This window comes from Myotis nattereri (genome assembly GCF_964212035.1).
Source record: "Myotis nattereri genome assembly, chromosome: Y".
Lineage (NCBI taxonomy): Eukaryota > Metazoa > Chordata > Mammalia > Chiroptera > Vespertilionidae > Myotis > Myotis nattereri.
The window spans coordinates 33405605-33428799 of record NC_138094.1 but is presented as its reverse complement, the minus strand read 5'-3'; the positions used below and the strand labels follow the sequence as shown (position 1 = coordinate 33428799).

Genomic DNA, 23195 nt, shown 5'->3' with positions numbered 1-23195 from the left:
TATCCAGAGTGTCCATTCCATGGTGGAGCAGGGCATGATTTAGTGTCAGGCTACATTTAGTACATCAGTACACTGTGTGAAGTCTACATGGCTGTGGGTCACAGGGTGAGTAGAGGGAGGTAAGAACACCATAAGCTGGGAATCTGAGGTGAGCAGCGAGAGAGAGGGGCTTCTTTGTTCAGGAGCTTAAAAATTAAATATTCCTGTACTTGCGGTGGCATGCCTATTTCTGGCTACTGACTTATTCCCTGGTGTGACTGACTAACAGATAAGCAACATCCCACGTCATGCAGACCTCACTGGGCATGGGTCCATTGTCTAGTGCCTTCCCACAGTGATCTTTAGGTAATAAACTTGGAGACTATTAACTGCAATTCCCTGGCAAAGCTGTATAAATGGCATGTCTCTATTACCTAATCTTCCTTTTACTCCTTCCCTGTTAATAACCAGGTTATTATAATGGTTATCACAAAGAAGTTAAATGTGTCCAACCAAGGTTAATCAGTAACTTCAAAACTGAGGTGCAAAAACATAAACATTGTATATAATCAATGTGATATATACTAACCTCTATCTAAAGCAACTGCAAGACAGGTCCACCAGTCACTCTGACATGTACTGATACCAGGGGGCAGACACTCAACGCAGGAGCTGCCCCCTGGTGGTGAGTGCGCTCCCACAGGGGGAGTGCTGCTCTGCTGACTGACCTGTTCCTGGAGGCCCACCAGCCAGCAGCAGTAGCCACTCACTCCCTCAGTAGTCCTGCAGGTCCAATCTCTAGAGAACAGGCCAGGCACCAACAGACCAGTACCACTAGCACAGGGCCACTAGCCTCCTGAAAGTTGGCCTCAGGCACCGCAGCTGCTTCCCCTCCCTAGATACTCTGCAAGGAAGAAATCTTGACAATCCCTGCGAACATCAGGGACAGATCTGGATCCTGGGCAGGCAAGGGCATCCCACCACCTGCCCAAAGGGCAGATTGCGTTCTCCCCCCACCGACCCCTCCATCCCATACCCTTTGGGACAGGCGCCAGATGCAGGCAAGCGCCACTGCAGCAGACGAGCTTCTCCTGATCAGGACTGACTGGGCGTGAGCCTGTGGCAGGTGCAGCAGGATCAGGATGAGCGAGAGTGGTAGGCAGTAGCAGCAGGTGGCGCTGGACTGCCAGTTTCAGCACAATCCCCACAGGCCACACTGAGGGACCCCACCCATGTACAAATTCATGCACCAGGCCTCTAGTGTGACATAAGTCACCCTGCTTCTCACATATTTTACTCATCTCTCAAGGAACACGTAAAAACCCTGAAGGGTCAGATTGATCTTATTATCAAGGTAACAAATATAAAAGAAAAACCAAGGTCCATGAATTTGGGAACCTCTGTGCCATTACACCTTTCTTATTTGGGGTACAAGGCTCTTCCAAGCCAAAGGAACCTATAAAAGCAAGTCACGTTAGCTGATGACTGACTGGTTGGTATTCCTGAAATGGACAGAGTTTTTACTTCTAAGATGACATATTTCTATGGCTTTTCCCCTACTATGAGAATTACTGAAACTTCAGTAGTGATCATTACATTTCCATATATACTGGAAGTTTGACACATACACATTTGTAAGTTAAAAATCTCTCTAACCTGTCTCAATCTGCTTCAGTTGCAATTTTAAATCAGCCACCTGCATAGTTAACCTCCTTACAGAAGCATCATAATTTAATATCCAGGCCTTCAGCTTTGCAGAATGCTCAGTCTGAAAAGATTTAAAGAAGGGAAGAAATCAATGTAGAAGACATCCCAGTTCACTTCAAAAGGAACAAGTCTTTTATAGGGCTTATTCTCTTTTCCATTTTGCCCATTCTGAGCAGCTTCATGCCTGTGGTCCACAGGTCCCTAGAAAACAATAGAGCACACAAACAAGTTTGCCACCTCCATTTGCACTCATCTCTAAGAACAGTTCTATAAGGTATGAGGCAGACACCAGAGTGTCAACAATTCTAAGTCACAGGGCAAGAATCAAGAGACATTACTAGAGGGCACAACCGAGACTGGGACAATTTCTGTTTATGAGTGCGCTTTCCTTGGGATTTTATTACTGTTATAAATATAGTTATATCATCACCCAGGAATTTCTCAGGTGAGAAGGTTACCTTAGAATAGTGGGGGGATAATTTTTGATGTTAAAACCAATCTGATTTACACTGGTGTGACACACACCAAGCTTACATGTGTACACAGTGGATCAGACTAACACCCGACCAAATAAAGATCAGTACTCACTTCACTTTGCAGCTGTCTCTGCAGAGCCTCCTTGTGAGTTTCAAACTTCTTATGCCCTAACACGAAAGCAGCTCCTGCTTCCTTCAACTGTTTCTGCAAATTTACCAGTTCAGGAGGTGGTTGAGCTATAACTAAGAAGGTAAAAAAGCCTAGTGATTATCAACAGTAAGTTTTCCCATTTCACTTAGCAAAAGCAGCTAAAGATATTTTAAATTGTTCTTTCTTTTCTTTGTACACATGTAGTTAATACCATATTAATTCTATGGAATGGACTAAGAGCACAAATTTCAGAAGAGTTGAATGCATGCAGAGGCAAAGTTCACTACTCTTTTCTAATGCAAATGAAAGAAATTCTTTCAAATCCTTTAACTAACCTGAAAGCCCACCTCTTTCCTCTATCACACACAGGAGGCATAAAAGGAGTTCTCCATCAAAACCTGTTAAGTACCCCTAGGTCTAATCTGATCTGTGCACCAGTCAGCAACACTCAGGGTTCAAGCAGACATCAGATGGAGTTCCACCATTTCAGTCACTGAAGAACCACTAAAGGGTGATTCATGTTGGTTAGCCACTAAGGGTGGTATAGTTCTCTGGGCTAGTAATGGGGCCATGCTGTTAACTCCGTGGGCCCAAAGTAGGAGTGGGGAAACTTTCTTCTGCCAAGGGCCATTGGGATATTTATTTTTAGTTAGTTATTTATTTTTAAATATATTTTATTGATTTTTTACAGAGGGGAAGGGAGAGAGATAGAGAGCCAGAAACATCGATGAGAGAGAAACATCGATCAGCTGCCTCCTGCACATCCCCCATTGGGGATGTGCCCGCAACCCAGGCACATGCCCTTGACCGGAATCGAACCTGGGACCCTTCAGTCTGCAGGCCGACGCTCCATCCACTGAGCCAAACCGGTTTTGACATGGATATTTATAACATCATTTGCAGGTCATACAAAATTATCAACTTAATTAGCCTCCTATATTTGGTCAAACATTTAATTAACTCACCCCTAATGCCTTGGCAGGGCCAGATCAAAAGATTTTATGGGTCTTCTATAGCCTGTGGGCAGGACAGTCTCCGCACTTGGCCTAAACCATCAGGGAGGGAAGAATTCCCAGAATTGGGAGAGAAAGATCTGGCACAGGCACAGAGCAATGGTGAGAGGTCATCCTGTAAGCACTGGATCTTGCCTTGCTGAGAGGCACAGGGCCAGCCCACAGCCAATATATACAGTGGGGGTGAGGATGCAATGGTGGAGAGGGAATAATAACCTCAACCTCACTCTCATTCCTCCTTCTCAATGGCCAAATCTGAGCAGCAGAAAGTGAGGGGAGATTTGTACAACCCAGAAGGCAGATTTGTAGTTTAAAGATACTTCTTAGTGACACTAATAATATACTATAGTAATAGCAAGCAAAAAAGGAAGTAACTTCAAATTGAGAATCTTAATTTTACAAAAATTTTCCTGATTGAAGCCTTCCTTACAGATACAAAGCATAGTGTCATAATATTAAGCTAATATGAATTACAAAGACATGCAAATCAGGAAAAAGACATACGGTTAAAAAGATGCAAGTTTTCATTTCTGCTCTCTTCCAGTTGTTGTTTAAGTAATTTATTTTGAGCCTGAAGCTCTAATTTCTCTTCTTTTAGAAGCGAATAGCCACTCATCTCTTTCATCTCTTCATTCAGCAGGTGGTTTTGCTTGGTTATTGCCAAGAACTGGGCCTTGAGAGATTCGAGTTCAAGCTGGAATTGAAAAAAAAACTTGCATTTGAACAGTTACTGCAGTACTTCTTATGCAAAAACTGGCAGGCTGCTATAAACTGGGTGTCATAGTAAGTAAGGTCACTGGACAGAGGACTCATTCTCTGCAGTAAGAAGAACCTGATTCCAACATGGAAGCTTATCTTTGCCCTAGAAGGGGCGGGGGAAGTTCATCCAACCTTACACTTATGCAGAACCCTGGCCTACAAAGCAAGTGCTTCAGATTAAGTTTGTTGCCCATTTTCCAGATACAACTAAGGTCCCAATAGCAATCACAGACTGCAGCAATGTTTATAAAAATGAAAAGCTGAGCTATCACAAACATGCTGTGGTGCTTTCCTTTTTTTATACATTTCATGTTTACATACAAAAGTCTACAATGTTCTCAAATAAATAGATCATTACAGCTGCAAAAATACATTTTATGTGCAGGATATATCCAGGTACATCAAGTTCCAGCTCTGTCCTTCAGAGAGCACACGTGATGAACAGCAAGAAAATAAATGGCATGTGAAAAGCACATCTCATTCTGTTTTATCCTGTAAGATCCCAATGTAATGACAGGAATGTTCACCTTCTGCTGATGGGAAGGAAGGAGAGGCTAAGGCAGAAACTAAAAGCACTGGCCACCTGCTATGGGCTAGGCACATAGGTCAGCTCACCACGGAACCTCAACCACCCCAATGATTAAGGAACTTGTTCGAGGCAACAAGCAGGAAGGACTAAAAGGAAGAACTACTAAATTAACTTAAGTTGGGCCTTCTCAGTCATAAAATAAACAGTCTAAACACATCAAGCTAAATAATGTATGGCTGAAACTAAAATTTCATCTACTGCCTTGAAGTTTTATCGACTTCAAAAAACAATAGGCTTAGCAATTACCTCAAGTTCTTTCACACGAGTTGCAGAATGATTGCATTCTTCTTCCTGTTTTGAATTGGTAGCCATGGACTGCTCTTGCAAAAGAATAGGTTTTTCTGAAAGAGAAAGCCAACCAATTTAAGATGTTTTTCTAGTGAATAAAAACTCATTTAAGAATTTATGTACAATGTCAGACCTAATGACGATTATTTCATCATCTAAAATAGCAGGTGTCATAGTCAAAAATCAGTAGGGAAAGTAAGAAATAAGTCCTATTACCCAACAGGTGATGGGAAGTCTTAATGGTCACATATATTGTGAACTTTCTTCCACTACACATACCAACCAGTTGCACCAGCTGCTCAGAGCCCTCATACACAAAGATCTGAATTTCCTTAAATACAAAGATTTGTCTTATGATTTTAATGTCTATTTCATCATTTCCACTTCATTCAATATGAGTCTATGCAGATATATCATTAAAAAAAAATTAGCTGACTACATGATGGTACTAATTCCTAAGAAGTATTAGTCTAGTTTTCACAAGATAGTCACAGAGGAGCAGCCACACACTGGGTGACCTTATGGGTCCTTATCAAGTACCCAGCTCTGGTTCCTTTGAAATTTCTACTTAAGTTCACTTCTTTTCATAGACAAGTTTCTACAAATATACTGAGACATAAAATATCAAGAGATTGAAAAATTATTCAACTTTCCTACTCCTGGGTTAGTTATAAAACAGTTTAGGAAGTTATATGTCAGGTAAAAATATCATGAGGCATAAACATATGTTACAAGTAAAAGAAATAAGGAAAGAGGTCACAGGGAATGGAGAAGTTAAAATTTTCCATAAGTAAAAAATGAAGTCTCTCATGCTTAAAACCACAATGAGATATCACCTCCCACCTGTTAGAACAGCTATCATCAATAAATGGATAAATAACAAGTGCTGGCCAAGATGTGGAAAAAAGAGAACCCTCATACACTGTTGGTGGGAATGCAGATTGGTGCAGCCACTATGGAAAAACAGTGTGAAGTCACTCTCCCCACCCCCACCCCCCAAAAAAAAATAATAATAAGAGCGGCCATATGTTCTAATAATTCTACTTCTCAGTATATGTAAAAAACAACAACATGCCAATTTGAAAAGACATACATGTGCACCCACATGTTCACTGCAGCATTACTAGTAACAGACAAGATTTGGAAGCAACCTAGACTACCATCAATAAATGAATGTGTGGATACAGAAGATGTGATATATTACTCAGCCACTGAAATGAATAAAATCTTGCCACCTGTGACAACATGGATGAATCTAAAGGATATTATGATGAAATAAGTTACAGAGAAAAACAAATACCTTATGATTTAACTTACATGTGGAATCTTAAGAAATAAAAATAAACAAAACAAAACAGACAGGCCCATAAATATTGATAACAAGCAAGTGGTGGTCAAAGGGGAGGGAGGAAAGTAGATGGGGGAAGAAAAACCTCCTGAATACCCTACCTCTCTCAGGTTAAGGTCATTTTTGATACGTAAAATTAAAAGAACAAAATAATGATTAATTTTGTAGTAAAAGTAAAATGTAAGCTACACACACACATATAAATTTAGAACAGGCCCAATTTAGGAAGCTAATAACCTATACCAGAAATTTACAAATGCAGCTTTCTTCTCCACAAGAATCACCTTTATTCTTCCTGTCCTCTTCACCCAGTCTGTTAGATCTATCGATGTAGTCATCCTTTAGCTCAAGTTGATACCTGAGAATTAGAATGACCAAAATGATTTTCTTGTCACTTTCCTGAACAGATTCCTATCAATGTATGGGTTTCTGTGGCACCCGGGCACCTAAGGGCATGAACATGGCCATGCATAACTTCAAGGACTATCAGTACCAAAGCCCAGAGATGCAAATTCTGAATATAAAACCTGCTACAATCCTTTAATTTGGTCCCCAAAACTCGTTATTGTGAGGTTATTGAGAACAATTATTCCATGGTGGTCTGGATTGGCACACAAAAGTAAATTAAGTTCAATTTACACTGGTACAACTGACTCTAAATCCCAAGAACAAGAAGTCAGTCACATCCACCTGCCTTGCCTTGCACCCCATCCCCACCCCAAAGAACTTTTGCCCTCAAGGGCTGGGCATAGGGTTCGGGGCCAACTTCGACCACCCTCATATCTGGGTTAGCAATACCAAAAGCACACTTTCAAGTTTTACTTATCTCCACCAACTGCCACTAGCAGACGTTTCAGTTGAGAGAGATGGTGAGTATCCTGTGAATTCCCACCCTTGCTCAAGTCATAGAGGATACCCAAACCAGACAACATCAAACAGTACATGATCTGCGAAGCAGTGGGAAAATTAACATACACATTTACTCATTCATTTATTCCTAAGGGTTTAACAACTACAGACATGTCAGCACTTGCTATTACACTCGAGAAGCTGACATACTATATGTATGTCATCATTTCAAAATCTATACATGGAAAGGTACTATATTTTAATTAGAATTCTTTTAAAGAATAAGCTCAGTACTATGTAATGTAAGTACTATGTAATGTAATCTCATGACAAATTACGGGCAAGGCAGTAAAAAGAGACCACTTATTAAGACATACCAAAAGTTAGTTGAGTCATCTCTTCACCACAAATTCATTTACTCAATGAATATTATATGAACACCTGTGTGCTAGACACTACACTGAGCACTGTAGAGAAAAGTTACCATATGGGCTTGATGTCTGCACTGAGTAGTTAATCACTGCAACACATTAAAACTCAGATTATAGGGAAGTCATAGTAACCATAGTTATCATATTTTCCTTTTCCTGTATAATTTTTTTGCTCCATTGTTAATTTCCATTTATTTCTTTTGATTCTGGCTTTGCAGAATCTTGAAGGAATACAGGGCACATGTTACCTGATAAGCACTAAAACCACTAGGCAGAATAATTTATAAATTGATAGATACCTCCATCGTAGTGGCAAGTATGAGGCGGGAGAGGAAAAGAGAACTAAAAGGGATTATAATTCCAGCCCTGGTCAGCCTGATTCAGATGGCTGAAGCACTGTCCAGTGCATTGGAAGGTCATGGGATCAATTCCTGATCAGGGCACATACAGGAGGCAACAGATCAATATTTCTCTCTCATGCTGATTTTTATCTGTCTCTCTCCTTTCCTCCCTAAAATTATTATTATTTTTTTTAAAAAAAGTCAATTTTTAAAAAGTTGATCAACCTGTGGGTCGCGACCCCTTTGGTGGTTGAACGACCCTTTCACAGGGGTCGCCTAAGACCATCCTGCATAACAGCTATTTACATTACGATTCATAACAGTAGCAACATTACAGTTATGCAGTAGCAACGAACATAATTTTATGGTTGGGTCACAACATGGGAAACCGTATTTAAAAGGTCAGAAGGTTGAGAACAACTGCCTTAGATCAACCACTTTTATAGTTTATCTACAATGTGAGCTGAGCAACTCACAATGTGCCATAAAATGAAAGCAAATCACAGACCCTCAATACATGTTAGAAAAGCTATGAGTAAGAAAGAGCAGAGGATGCTATTCCCTATACTGTAACTCCGTAAAATTATCTTAAATATTCATGGGAAAGGCTTGACTGTCAATAAAAAACACGTATTTTTTTAAACACTATCACCATAAAATGTTAAGTCTTATCTACTTCACTAGTATTGCTGTGTTTCCATCAACTTATTCCAAATCTATTACTTGTTTAAGAACACCAAACAATTTCTTTAGAATTTCATTCTTGAGCTTTTGGTCACAGGTCTCCTCCATGCTCTTTATATTCAGGATCCTGTCTCCTAAGTGCATCAGCCACACTTTTATGATTTTCTTCTGTAGCCTCTGATATTAGCAAAAATATAAAAAGCAAAAAAAATAAAACTGTAATTGCTGAAGTAAAGACTTTAGGAGAAAAAAATAACATAATTTTAGCTCCACAAGCTAAAACTGTTATGTGACTGTCACTGCTGGGAAGTAACTGGAAAGAGCTGGAGTTCTCCATCTATTTTATGAACTGACCAAGTTATGTGGGATCTGAAGTAGCAGATGGAGCAGCATGGTGCACCAGGCTGCAGGGAGTGTGCAAGTTTCAAGACCAAAGTGCTTTTCATAGAAGATGATGAACACTTAAAAAATGATTGCAGGTAATAAATGGCCATAATAAATTCAGAGAAAAGCTACATACCAAACTTAAGTTAGTGTACTTTTGCTTTAGTACTTATTTCTTCAGTAAGATTATTTCTGTGAGGTTTAACTGATCAGCCCATAGGTATGAAAGACAAAAGATTTGTTTCTGATATTTAATAATCTAGTGATTGAATACTGAAGAGTGCTGAACAATAGAAAAAGATAGATAGGTCAATCAGAACTTCCAAATACTGAAGAATGGAATGGTCTTCCCTTTGATCGAGCCAGGTAAGTGCTAGGGAATGCTGACCATTCCAAGCAAAGGATAAAAGCTCTATGTGTTAGCACCCTCTGCTGACTAACATGTAAAGCAAAGGAGCAGTAAACAATACTTATTAGCTTACTAGATGCCTGGTGCACAAATTCATGAATGGCAGGGGTCCCTCCACCTGGCTGATCACGGTGGTCTCACACAGTCCTGATCTTCTCACCCAGTCCCAATTGGGGCTGGGGTGGGATCACAGGAGGGCTCCAGGGCAAGTCTGGTCCTGTCTTGCCTGGTCCTGATGGGCCCCACCCCAGCAGCAAGCAACTTACTGGTTGGAACATCTGCCCCCGGGTGGTCAGTGCAAGTCGTAGCGACCAGTCAGTTGACCACTCGGTCAGACACTTAGCATATCATGCCTTTATATATATAGGTTGTAACTCACAGCACAGAATGTTCAGCATGAACTTTCCCCTGCCCCTGGTCTTGGAGACCGCATGTTCTTCTAAGGCTCTGCTCACCAAATTCAGCTGCCACATGAAGTAAATTGCATTGTGTGCGTGGAAACCCTTTGTAGGCTCCATTGCTGTGTCTTTACTTCGTTGCAGTTCCAATTACTCCAACATAAAGACAGACACCCTCATTATCAGGTAACACCATCATGGTAAGACCCCTGCTCAGCCTACTGCAGTGGTTTTTAAATAGGCCATGGGTCGCCCCAGATGGTTTGGTAGAGTAGGTACAGCCGCAGCCTGCGAACTAAAGGGACCTAGGTTTGGTTCCGGTCAAAGACACATTCCTGGATTGCGGGCTTAATCCCCAGTATGGAGCACATGCAGGAGGCCATGGATTCTCTCTCATCATTGATGTTTCTCTCTCTCTCTCTCACTCTGCCTTCCTCTCTGAAATCAATAAAAATAGTAAGTAGGCCATTAATCAAACGTTGCTGCTCTCCATCCAGTCCCCTCAAACCCTCTTTTGTCTTTGACCCTCCCCACACACACACTCTGCTGCGGTCTGTAAAATGGGGTCAGGATTTCTACTTCAACCAAGGGCAAAGCTTCCACATGGACCTCCTTCCCCGACTGTCTTTGCCCCCAGTCCTGTGGGGTTTCTCCCTCCTTCCCCTCCATCTAACTTGGTGGGCCCTGCTCTGCCCCCTCCTCATGTGACCTCCTGTCCGCAGCCTCCCACTTTCTCCTCTGGGGGCAGAGCTCTCCAAAGGCTGTGTGGGAATGGAGTGGGCTGTGCAGAGTGGGGTGGGGCAGACAAGGCAGTACAGGGTGTGCAGTGGTGGAGAGCTCTGTGGGCCAAGTCCAACCTTTGGAGAAGAGCTGGGGTGACAGGTTACCGGGAGGAGGAGGGAGGGATGTAGACCTTGTCCCGTGGGAGAGGCACTGGGTTCCTGGGCTATCCCCACACAGCAGCTTTTCTAGGCCCCTGCACAGCTATCATCCTCCACCTCTTGCTGCCTCCGCCTCAAGTTTTGGACTCAGTTTCTTTGACTCAGCCCCACCCCCCTCTCAGCTGCGTTCCAGGAGCCTGAGGCTGCACGTTGGCTTTGGGCAGCTATGCCTGGCCTGCCCCCTATAATGGTGTTACCCACTCTCCTGGAGTAGTTAGTGAAACTTAAATAAACATAAGCAGCTCTGAAGATTATAAATTGAGCACTGAGAAGGCCACAGGCTGCGGAGGGCTGCATAGTCCAGGCTCTCAGCATAGAAGCCTCCCCAGCCACCCGGTCCCTGCTGGCTCCCGCCCCCACCTGCCTCTGCCCAGGGCTCAAGACAAACCCCAGGAACTTCCTGACAGCTCTCACCTCACATCTCACTTTCCAGTCCAGCCCACCAGTGCCCACAGCAAGCTAACCTACTGGTCCGAGCATCTGCCCCCTGGTGGTCAGTGCACGTCATAGTGACTGATCGACTGATCCAGTGGTCAAACTCACAGTGGAACTCCAGTAGAGGGAATAATTTGCATATTAGGCTTTTATTACGTAAGATATCAGCGATTTTCAACCTTATTTATCTCTGACACACATAAACTACTAAAATTCTGCAGCATGCCAAAAATATATTTGCCCATTTATAAAAAACACAACAGGTATATTTTTGAATCGTTCACAATGAACCGCTATTTTGTGTAGACTGTTGTCTTTTTTTTTTTATTTGAAAAGCTAAGGAAAAAGAGGTTAATGCCCTTGACTACAGTCAGGTATGTCATGTTTTATATATTCTTGCAGCACACCAGTTGAAAATCGATGGCTTATTTGTCACTTTCCTTTTCTGTCATGATCAATTTACCACTTCAGTACTGCTTAGAACAGAGTAATGTAGCAGAGATGAAAAATAAAATGAATTAAAGCCTATATAAATGATCTAACCACATTAATGAAGACCAGGACAAATCCACTAAGGAAGTAAGAGTCAACTAATAGTAGAACCTAATGGAAATGAAACCTGTTTCATAAACTAGACTGGTGAGCTTGCCATTAATGGCAGGTACAATGTGAAGAATGAAATAGTGGTGAGCACTTAGTACACACACATCCATCACCCAGTACAAATCAAGTCAGAGCCACTGCATTGAGTTACTACATGCACGTGGAACCGTTAGATCTCAATGACTAAACATAAGTGTGTGACTGAACATAATTTGTTAACAGTTGTTAGCTTCTTCAAAGTACTGGTCTGGTTTTACTGTAGCCTGATGATGGTGTCTCACTGCTTTTCATCCCAATAACTAATATTTCAAAAGCAAAATCCTAGTCTTTGTTTCTCTCAACTTATGCCTTTTAAAACTAGCCGAATGTACCTTTACAAGCAAGAACTCTACTTGGCAATTAGCATTAGAATAATTAGTAGTATTTGTTTTAAACTCACAGTCTCTGAATAGTCAAAATGAAAACATTACTTACAAATCAAAAGCTTCAATTCTTTGCTTCAGTTCTGCTTCTCTGCCTCTTAGGAAATCGGTATCTTTCAGTAGAAGCTGTATTTGAGCATAAAGTTCTTTTGTTTCCATCTGTAGAGGAAAGCATTAATTGTAGCAAGCAAGCTGAGGAAAATAAGACAGGTTTGAACTAATGGACTGCTTCCTACATTCCAGAGAACAAAGTACAGACATTTAGAGGAACAATTTCACTTTTAAAACATTCCATCTCAAGGTATGCATTTTGCCTATTCTAGTTACACAAGAACTTACCTCCTAGTCCAGGGGTGGGCAAACTTTTGGACGCGAGGGCCACAATGGGTTCTTAAACTGGTCCGGAGGGCCGGAACAAAAGCATGGATGGAGTGTGTGTGTGAACTAATATAAATTCAAAGTAAACATTATTACATAAAAGCGTACGGTCTTTTTTTCTTTTAGTTTTATTCATTTCAAACGGGCCGGATCCGGCCCACGGGCCGTAGTTTGCCCATGGCCTCCCTAGCCCAATGACTGTTACGCTATATTGCCCTAATATCCCTTGTGCAGAATATCCTGACACTTCCTTAACATTTTTGTAAGTTCTCCAGAAAAAAAAACACAAAAAACAAAATGGGGGAACTTAACAAAGTAGAATCCCCATGGTTCAATAGTCGTCTGAAAGTTTCAATTCATGGGCGGTTCTGACTCAGAATGAACAAGCTGGAATGAAATTGTGAAAAATAGATCACACTTACATTTGTGTGTTCACTGAGCAAGGATTTACTGAATATCATGTCAAAAAGCACAGTGAGCTGGATATAAAAAGAGGAACAGCTACAGTCCCCATCTTTTAAAAAATTCACAATTTACTGAGGGAGAGAGAAATAATACTACAATGTGATAATTTCACAACCAGAGTCCAGTCTCCACGGCAGGAATGATGCCTAAATGAGTCTATCAATGGGATTCAGGGAAGGCGTCACCAGGAAGCATCATTGAAGCTAAAGTTTGAAGGACAGGACAGTTTTATCAGGGAGAGAAGGGGGTGAACAGTCGGGTGGCAGAGTAAAAGTATGGTGCCTTTTATGAGGATGCCAAGCTTCTCCAGTGCCTTCAGAGAATCTGACTGAATGGAGACAGGCTGTCAACTGGTTGATCTGATCTAGTCAGTCACTCATTTTAAGGTTCAAAGTGTTAGTCTGAACACAACCCATCATCTCAAAGACCAGTGCTTCCATTTATTTTTATAGCTAAAATTAACCCAATTCCCAGAAATGCCAGAAAAAATTGGAGAGGGGGTGTGGTCACCATTAATAACTGGGTTTTACTGAGAAGCTCCAAGAAAGGTTGACACTGGGAGGAAGCCTTTTAACTTCAACCATCTCCTGGTATCAGTAGTCCTGGCTGAGGAAACCATGACCCCAACCTAGTTAGGTCTGACAACCCTTGGGAAAGGAACTGTTTTTCCAAAAGAAACAATCCAATCTCTTTTGCTGGCATGCACTCCCCACCATTCCTCAACCTCTTCATGTCCTGTCCAGTCATTTTCTGGGTGACAAGATCAAATGGCCACTGGATGACACTTATAAGCCCCAGACCCTTCTACTGCAGGGACCTTTGCCTTTGCTCAGATGGAAGCACATTGCATTTGGTTTCCAACTTCACCTAGAACCCCAACCTGCAACTCTGTCCTGTTGGTCCACCCTTATTCTTCCATCTGTCTGTATCCCCAGACTTACTCCTTGATGTCTGAGACTGCCACGTAGCTCTCCCTTCTCTCCTGGATTATTAGTCATCCACACTCTGCTCTGGTTCCGCTCACCATCATGCTGAACCCCAATGTCTTCAACTAAACAGGCTGCCTTTCTCAAATGAAATAAATTCAGCTCTATAAAGCTACACTCCTCAACTACGACCATTTTTCTGCCCTCATTGACCTTCCAAATCCTCCCAAGAGCTGCAACAGAACAATCACCTACAACAAGCATGTCAAACGCATGGCCCACAGGCCGCACGTGGCCCACAATGAATATTTTTGTGGCTCAGCGAATATAACAGTATGTAGCGTTTTAATAAAAATTTCGTAACCTGATTTTTACAATAACCTGTTTTACATAATTATTAATTACTAACTACATTTGCTAATGACTGATTATAATTGTGTTGCATTCATTTCCCTTATGCGCCTTATGCGCAGGCGTGCCATTTCTCTCCATTAATACTAGCAGACAATATTTTAGCACCCGATGGCCACATCATTAGTCTTGTACTGACTTGTTTGGTATGTGCAACAGGAAATACTTTGCTTTTGGAGAATGAGAAAAGTAGGTTTATTTGCATTGTGCTTATTAATCTGTCCAGTTATTCAGTGTCTGGGAAGTTAATGTTCAATGCAAAATACTAATTTTTATTAAAACGTTCTATTATTTTTGGTTAACGATTACTCATTTATTTCAGCCCTTTGTATTCAGCATGTCTTTATCGAAATAAACCTTTCTATGAAAATTGAAGCTTTTGTTTTGCAGCCCACATAAACTTGGTTCGTGTTAGTGTTTGAAATTCTTCACCTACATGCACTTGGTCTGGTCTACTTCAATTCCAGGTTGCCCACTTCAGCAGTACCCTCAAAACAGCTCGAGAATCCTGTCAGCTTCAGAGAGCTGCTCTGCTCCTTCTGCAACCCCCCGCCACCCAGTGGCCATTCCATACCTCTGGTCCTCTCCTCAAAGGTCACTTATCACTTAATTCTCACATCTGCTGCAATTTTAGTGAGGTTGTCTCACGCCCCTGACTCGGACATTCACTTCCACTCTTCCTTCCAGTAATCTCGAAAAAAGAAGTCTTAGTATCCTTTTCAAAGCTGATTCTTCCAGGTGTATTCTTGACCGCAGTCCCTACTAGTCCTCTAGGCTAGTGATGGCGAACCTATGACACGCGTACCATTTTGGGTGACACGCATCGACAGAGACAAAAAATTGCGTATTCATATATTTGTCTCTCACAATGGCCAGAGCTGGGCATCACTCGAGTAATATTATTACTCATGTTACTCATGATCAATTACACAATTCTAAAACCAGATGTAAGCATGTACATCAGTGTTGCGTAGCAAAGATACATTGTGAAAACATCCAAGATACACTGTTCCAATATTGGCATTAATATGAAAAGGTTAAGAATTGCACTATAAAGAGATTAATCTTTACTCAAGACACTTTATTTTTACTTGAGTGACAAAATGCCCAATTCTGGAAACGGCCTCATTATTGTCAACATGTGCCTCGGGTAAGCTTCCTGTGCGTTAGGGTGCATTCGGCAAACGGACGCACTTGATCGCCAAGTTCATTAGGAGACAGGAGTGGGAGGGTTAGAAGAAAAAGATATAAGGGGAGAAAAATGGCGGAGGTATAAACGGACGTGTCCTGTGCCTTGTCCTGGAGCAGATAAGGGTGAGCAGCTGAAACGGGTAACATACAGCCCGAATAGGCAGAGGATATTCAGCTGAGAGACAGTCTGCAGCTGGGAAAGACAGAGAACTCCCAGAAAAAAAAGGACGGTTGGAGACTGCGGCTGAAACGTCTCCCTGTGTGCTGGCTCAGCAGCGGAGACTGTGCCATCTTGAGTGGCTGTTACAGACAACCAGAGATCAGCTACTAACCTGGAAACAAGGGATCTCAAGCAGCGTGACTGCGTGAACTCAGACGAGCACTGCTTCTTCTCACAGAAAGGTTAGACTTCCCCTAAAGGTGCGGTTTGCAATTCAGGTTGGAGAGAGAACCGCGAGGGGTGAAATCTGCGCCCCACAGAGTCCGTGGCCCTTGGAACCAGCGTGACCCTCAAGTGGGGAAGGGGCCCCACAGGGCTGCTGGCAGAAGGGAACGATAAAAATAAGCACATAGCTAGACTGGATGCAAAAAAGCAGCCTCGGATTCTGCCAGTCTGCCGGGTGCTTGGTGCCAGGGGCAAGTGGGTGCGTGGAGACTGTGCGCAGACCTGGAAGGTGGAGGCTTGCAAATTCGCACAACTTCTCAGGCTCTTGTTGTTACAGTTCCCCTTAGATCCGTGTGTTTGATTATTAAACCCAGTGAATGGGATTCCCCAGGTGGGGTCATTCACATAGCCTGTAGGGGAAAGATCTTTTTGGGGAGCCTGGGAAACAGAGCGGGGAGTAATGATTAAAGAACCAGCTCTGGGCAGTGGACTTTCCCAAACCAGTTTCAAGTAACATAGAGAAAATAAACCCTAACTACTGGATAGAGAGGACTTATAGCCTCGGAGGTCAATCCAGACACACTGCCACCCAGAGGCAGAGCCACGAACTGTCTCTTCTGTAAATGCAAATAAAGGCAGTCTGGTAAACAAATACAACCTGCCTTAAAATCAGGACTGTGGTTTACAGCACGGAGGGACAGTGTATCGCAGGGAAATTCAACACTCTCCTAAATGCCTGGCAGGACTAAGGCGTGACAAAAAGAAGAGTAGAAGATCTGAAGCACCTTCACTACTGCACATTTTTATCTTTTTAATTCTTTTTTCACCATTTCATAAAGAACCTATTATTATTTTTTTTCATCACCTGATTTTACCTTTGTAATTACTACATTTTTTTAGCCAGTATTATTGCTATCATTTTACCACTTTTTCAAGTGTCATTTTATTTTTTTTTCGTTATTTTATTTTGGAATTAGTGTTCTACACTCTATTTTCATCGTTCCTTTAGCATCAGTTCTCTCTATCTCACCTTTACCCTTAAGCCATAACTCTTCCTCACTTTTCCCCTTTTGTTGTCCTGTTTCTCTTACCCTATTCCTGCTTTAGATTTTCCCTATTCATTCTTTTTACCCACTGTCTAAATTTCACCCTACTTATATACCTAATTTCCAATCCCTTGCTCTAAATCCATATACACCTCTCTCTTATTGTTCTTCACTATCCAATTTTTTTTCTCTGTCGTTTTGCTAGTGTTTGCTTGATTTTGAGTATATTTTTTTTTTATGCTTGTTTGGGAGATTGTTTTGTTTTTCATTTTTATTTTCCTGTTTTGCTTTTTCTTTCTCTGGTTATTTTTGTGCTTCTGTTTTCCCTTGCCTCGCTTGATATTAGTGGTTGATTGTAGTTTGCATTAATCTCCAGGGATCTGCTGCTGGAATTCATTGGGATTATTTGTGGTTCTATTAGAGTTTTCTCCCCAAATAGCCTCTTCCCCACCTCTAATTCATTCTCTCACTTTTTTTTTTCTTCTTTCTTCTCTCCCTTTTCCCAATCTCATTTCGGCATTCCTTTTTGTTTTTTTCTTTTTCTCTTTAATTTTTTTCTCTTTTATCTTCTTTATCCCCTAATTCTCTTCGCTCAGTGGTCACCTTTATTTGGGGTTATTAATATCGTAAATACATTTGTTTTCGGTGCCTTGTATGTTGTGCCTTGTTGTGTTGTATTTTGTGCCTTTAAATCAATGCATCAGAAAGAGAACTACATAACCAAACACCTGGAGAAGAGAGATCATGGTGAAAAAAGAACCAACCCACATATGAAAGAAAAACAGGCATCATCAGAAAAGGAAGTAAACGAAATGGGGGCAATGGAGGCAAGCACCCTGTCAAAAAAAGAAATCAGAGAAATGGCCATAAGGTGGATGAAAAGAATGGAAGACAAATTCAACAATATGTGTAGGAACCAAGAGGAAATGAAGAAAAACCAAGAAGAAATGAAAAATGACATCACTGCTATAAAGAACTCAATAGAAAGCATCAACAGTAGACTAGAAGACGCAGAGGACCACATCAGCGAGCTAGAAGACAAGGTAGGAAAAAATACCCAAACAGAGCAGCTTCTAGAAAAAAAAATTAAAAAGCATGAGGACAGCCTAAGAGAACTCTGGGACAACACTAAATGAAACAACATCCAAACAACAGGGGTCCCAGAAGGAGAGGAAACTGAGCAAGGAATAGAAAACCTGTTTGAAAAAATAATAACGGAAAATTTCCCTGAGATAGGGAAGAAAAAACTCACACAAATCCAAGAAGCTCACAGAGTCCCAAACAAAATGAACCCAAAAAGACCGACACCAAGGCACATAATAATTAAATTGGCAAACAACAACGACAAAGCAAGAATATTAAAAGCAGCCAGAGAGTGACAGAAAGTTACCTACAAAGGATCCTCCATTAGACTAGAGACCGATTTCTCAACAGAAACACATCAGGCAAGAAAGGAATGGAATGAAATATACAAAGTCATGCAAAGGAAGGGTCTGAATCCAAGAATACTGTACCCAGCGAGGCTATCAAGCAAAATTGAGGGTCAAATCAGGAGCTTCACAGACAAAAACGGTCTACGGGAGTTTATTACAACCGAACCAGCAATGCAAGAAATGCTAAAGGGTCTGCTGTAAAAAGAAAAAATAGGAAACAAAGAAGGAACGCAATGGTAAAGATCAAAAATGGTGACTAACAAGTTTCTATCAATAATAACTTTAAATGTAAATGGATTAAATGCCCCAGTAAAAACGCATAGGGTAAATGAGTGGATAAGAAAACATGACCCATATATCCGCTGTCTACAGGAAACCCAACTCAGAAAAAAAGACGCACACAGACTGACGGTGAAGTAATGGAAAAAGGTTTTTTAGGCCAATGGAAGTGAAAAAAAAGCCGGGGTAACAATACTTATATCTAACAAATTAGATCTCAAAGTGAAGGACATAAAAAGAGATAAAGAAGGCCACTTCATAATACTAAACGGAGGAGTCCAACAAGAAGAAATAACTCTGGTAAATATATATGCACCCAATATAGGAACACCCAAATATGTAAGAAAACTTCTGGAGGAGATCAAGGGAGAGATTGACAGCAATACAATCATAGTAGGGGACCTTAACACCCCATTATCACCATTGGACAAATCCTCTAAACAAAAACTCAGCAAAGAAACATCAAACCTAAATGACTCACTAGATCAGATGGAATTAATTGACATCTTCAGAACATTTCACCCCAAAGCCACAGAATATACATTCTCCTCAACTGCACATTTGTCATCTTCAAAGATAGAGCATGTACTGGGTCACAGATAAAGTCTCTTCAAATTCAAGAAAATTGAAATCATATCCAGCATCTTCTCAGACCACAAACGCATAAAACTGGAAATCAACTACAACAAAAACAATCCAAGAAAATCAAACACATGGAGACTAAATAGCATGCTATTAAGCAACGACTGGGTTACCAGAGAGATCAAAGAAGAAATAAAAAACATCATGGCAACAAACAAAAATGAAAACACAACAATCCAAAACCTATGGGACACAGTGAAAGCACTCTTGAGAGGGAAGTTCACAGCTCTAGAAGCCTACTGCAAGAAACAAGAAACAATGAGAATAAATGACCTAACTCTACAACGCAAAGAGTTAGAAAGAGAGCAACAAAAAAAGCCCACTCTAAGCAGAAGGAAGGAAATAACAAAGATCAGAGCGGAGATAAACAACACAGAGACCAAAAAAAACAATACAAATGATCAACAAAAACAAGATCTGGTTCTTTGAAAGGATAAACAAGATTGATACACCTCTAGCCAGGCTCACCAAGAAACAAAGAGAGAGGACCCAAGTAAACAAAATCAGGAATGAAATAGGAGAAATAACAACAGACCCCATAGAAATACAAAGGATTGTTAGAAAATACTATGAACTCTACTCCAACACACTAGACAACCTGGAGGAAATGGACATATTCCTAGAAAAATACAACATTCCAAAACTTAATCAGGAAGAATCTAAAAATTTCAATAGGCCAATAACTATGGAGGAAATCGAAGCAGTAATCAAAAAGCTTCCAGCAAACAAAAGCCCGGGGCCAGACGGCTTCACAGGGGAGTTTTACCAAACATTGAAGGAAGAACTAAACCTATCCTCCTCAGACTATGTCAAAAGATCCAAGAGGAAGGAACACTTCCCAGCTCATTCTATGAAGCCAGCATCACCCTAACACCAAAACCAGATAAAGACAACACAATGAAAGAGAATTATAGGCCAATATCCCTCAAGAACATAGATGCCAAAATCCTCAACAAAATCCTAGCAAATCGGATCCAGCAGTACATCAAAAAGATCATACACCATGACTAAGTAGGATTTATCCCAGGGATGAAAGGATGGTACAATATCCGCAAATCAATAAACGTGATACATCACATAAACAAATTGAGAGAAAAAAACCGTATAATCATATCAATTGATGCGGAAAAAGCATTTGACTAAATCCAACACTCTTTCTTGATAAAAACTCTCAGCAAGATAGGAATTGAGGGATCATACCTCAACATAATAAAAGCCATATATGACAAACCAATAGCCAACATCATAATCAATGGGCAAAAACTAAAATCATTCCCCTTAAAATCAGGAACAAGACAGGGATGCCCCCTCTCACCACTCCAGTTCAATACAGTACTGGAAGTACTAGCCATTGCGATCAGACAAGATGAAATAAGAGGCATCCAGATTGGAAAAGAAGAAGTAAAACTGTCCTTATTTGCAGATGACATGATACTGTACATACAGAACCCAAAAGACTCCATCAAAAAATTATTAGACTTAATAAATGAATTCAGCAATGTTGCAGGATACAAAATTAATGCTAAGAAATCCATGGCATTTCTTTACACCAAAAGTGAACTTACCGAGAGTGAAACTACAAAATCAATCCCATTTACCATTGAACCAAAAAAATTAAAATACCTAGGAATAAACTTAACTAAGGAGGTAAAAGACTTATATGCAAAAAACTACAGGACACTGAAAACAGAGGTAGAGGAAGACAGAAACAGATGGAAGAACACACCGTGTTCATGGATTGGTAGAATCAACATCATCAAAATGTCCATACTACCCAAAGGAATCTATAGATTCAATGCAATCCCCATTAAATTACCAATGGCATATTTCACAAATCTAGAACGAACGTTCCAAAAATTCATCTGGAATAAAAAAAAGATCCCGAATAGCTGCAGCAATCCCGATAAAGAAGAACAAAGTAGGTGGGATCTCAATACCAGATATCAAACTGTATTACAAAGCCACTGTTCTTAAAACAGCTTGGTACTGGCACAAGAACAGACATATAGGTCAATGGAATAGAATAGAGACCCCAGAAATCGACACAAACCACTATGCCCAATTAATATTCGACAAAGGAGGCAAGAGCATACAATGGAGTCAAGACAGTCTCTTCAATAAATGCTGTTGGGAAAATTAGACAGATACATGCAAAAAGATAGACAGATACATGCAAAAAGATAGACAGATACATGCAAAATTAGACAGATACATGCAAAAAGATACATGCAACTAGACCACCAACTCACACCATACACAAAATTAAACTCAAAATGGATAAAAATTTCAATGTAAGATGGGAAACCATAAAAATACTAGAGGAATCCAAAGGCAGCGAAATTGCAAACATATGCCCAAGGAATTTCCTCTCTGATAATGCTCCTAGGGCAATGGAGACTAAAGAGGAAATAAACAAATGGGACTACATCAAAATAAAAAGCTTTTGCACAGCAACGGAAACCATCAACAAAACAACAAGAAGACCCACTGTATGGGAGAACATATTTGCCAATGATACCACCGACAGGGGTTTAATTTCCAACATTTACAGGGGTCTCATGAAACTTAACAAAAGGAAGATAAACAATCCAATAAAAAAATGGGCAACGGACCTAGATAGACACTTTTCGAAAGAGGACATACAGAAGGCCGAAAGACATATGAAAACATGCTCAAAGTCACTAATTATAGGAGAGATACAAATCAAAACGACAACGCGTTATCATCTCACACCTGTCAGAATGGCTATCATCAAAAAATCAACAAACAAGTGTTGGAGAGGATGTGGAGAAAAAGGAACCCTTCTGCACTGCTGGTGGGAATACAGACTGGTGCAGCCACTGTGGAGAACAGTATGTAGCCACCTCAAAAAACTAAAAATGGAACTCCCATTTGACCCAGTGATCCCACTAGTAGGAATATATCCCAAGAAACCAGAAACACCAATCAGAAAGGATATATGCACCCCTATGTTCATAGCAGCACAATTCACCATAGCTAAGATTTGGAAACAGCCTAAGAGCCCATCAGCAGATGAGTGGATTAGAAAACTGTGGTACATATACACAATGGAAAACTATGCTGCGGTAAAAAAGAAGGAACTCTTGCCTTTTGCAACAGCATGGGTGGAACTGGAGAGCATTATGCTAAGTGAAATAAGTCAGTCAGAGAAAGATAAATACCACATGATCTCACTCATTTGTGGATTATAGAGAACAACATAGACTGATGAAAAGGGACAGATCCAAAGACTGAGAAACAGCAATCAGGCTATCAATCCCCAGAAGGAAAGTAGGGGAGGGCGGGGGTAAGGTGAAGAGATCAACAGAAGGACTTGTATACATGTATATAAGCCAAACCAATGGACATGGACAACAGGGGGATGGGAGCACGAGTGTGCGGGGAGGTTGGGGAGGTTGGGGGTTAATGGGGGGGAAGAGGACACATTTGTAATACCTTAACTAATAAAAAAAAGAAAAAGAAAAGAAAAAGATATACAGTGCAACAGTGCTCGACGAGACATTCTGCGTGTCATAATTGATTACAGCACCATATATTTGTTGGTTATACATACTATTTTTGAATTGTTTTGCACCAGGAGTCAGTGCAACAACACTGCAAAAAGTTAATAGGTAAGAAAACTATCAACCTTTTGTAAAAAATGCCGTCATTTATATTTATTTTTGCAGCCTTGTGATGGAGAATCAAAAAAATAAAAAAGCAAGATTGAATGATAAGGGAAGTGGAAGTAGCAGTAGCCGACCCTTTCAAGACATATGCACCGAGATGTACGGGATTGTCAACAGAAACAACAATTCATTGTGCATACTGT

The 23195-nt window shown here is 40.8% G+C and overlaps 1 pseudogene across 1 annotated transcript in view; it reads right to left on the bottom strand.

The window, feature by feature from the left end:
- Nucleotides 1-1630: 1630 nt before the first annotated feature.
- LOC308512422 (centriole and centriolar satellite protein OFD1-like) overlaps nucleotides 1631-23195 on the bottom strand; it is a 35505-nt pseudogene continuing 13940 nt past the window's right edge. The window contains exons 6-10 of the transcript in view: nucleotides 12271-12357; nucleotides 8694-8748; nucleotides 4921-4932; nucleotides 3871-4020; nucleotides 1631-1738 (exon numbers count right to left, since the gene is read on the bottom strand). The product of the transcript in view is annotated as a centriole and centriolar satellite protein OFD1-like (transcript). The remainder of the gene's footprint in view (nucleotides 1739-3870; nucleotides 4021-4920; nucleotides 4933-8693; nucleotides 8749-12270; nucleotides 12358-23195) is intronic.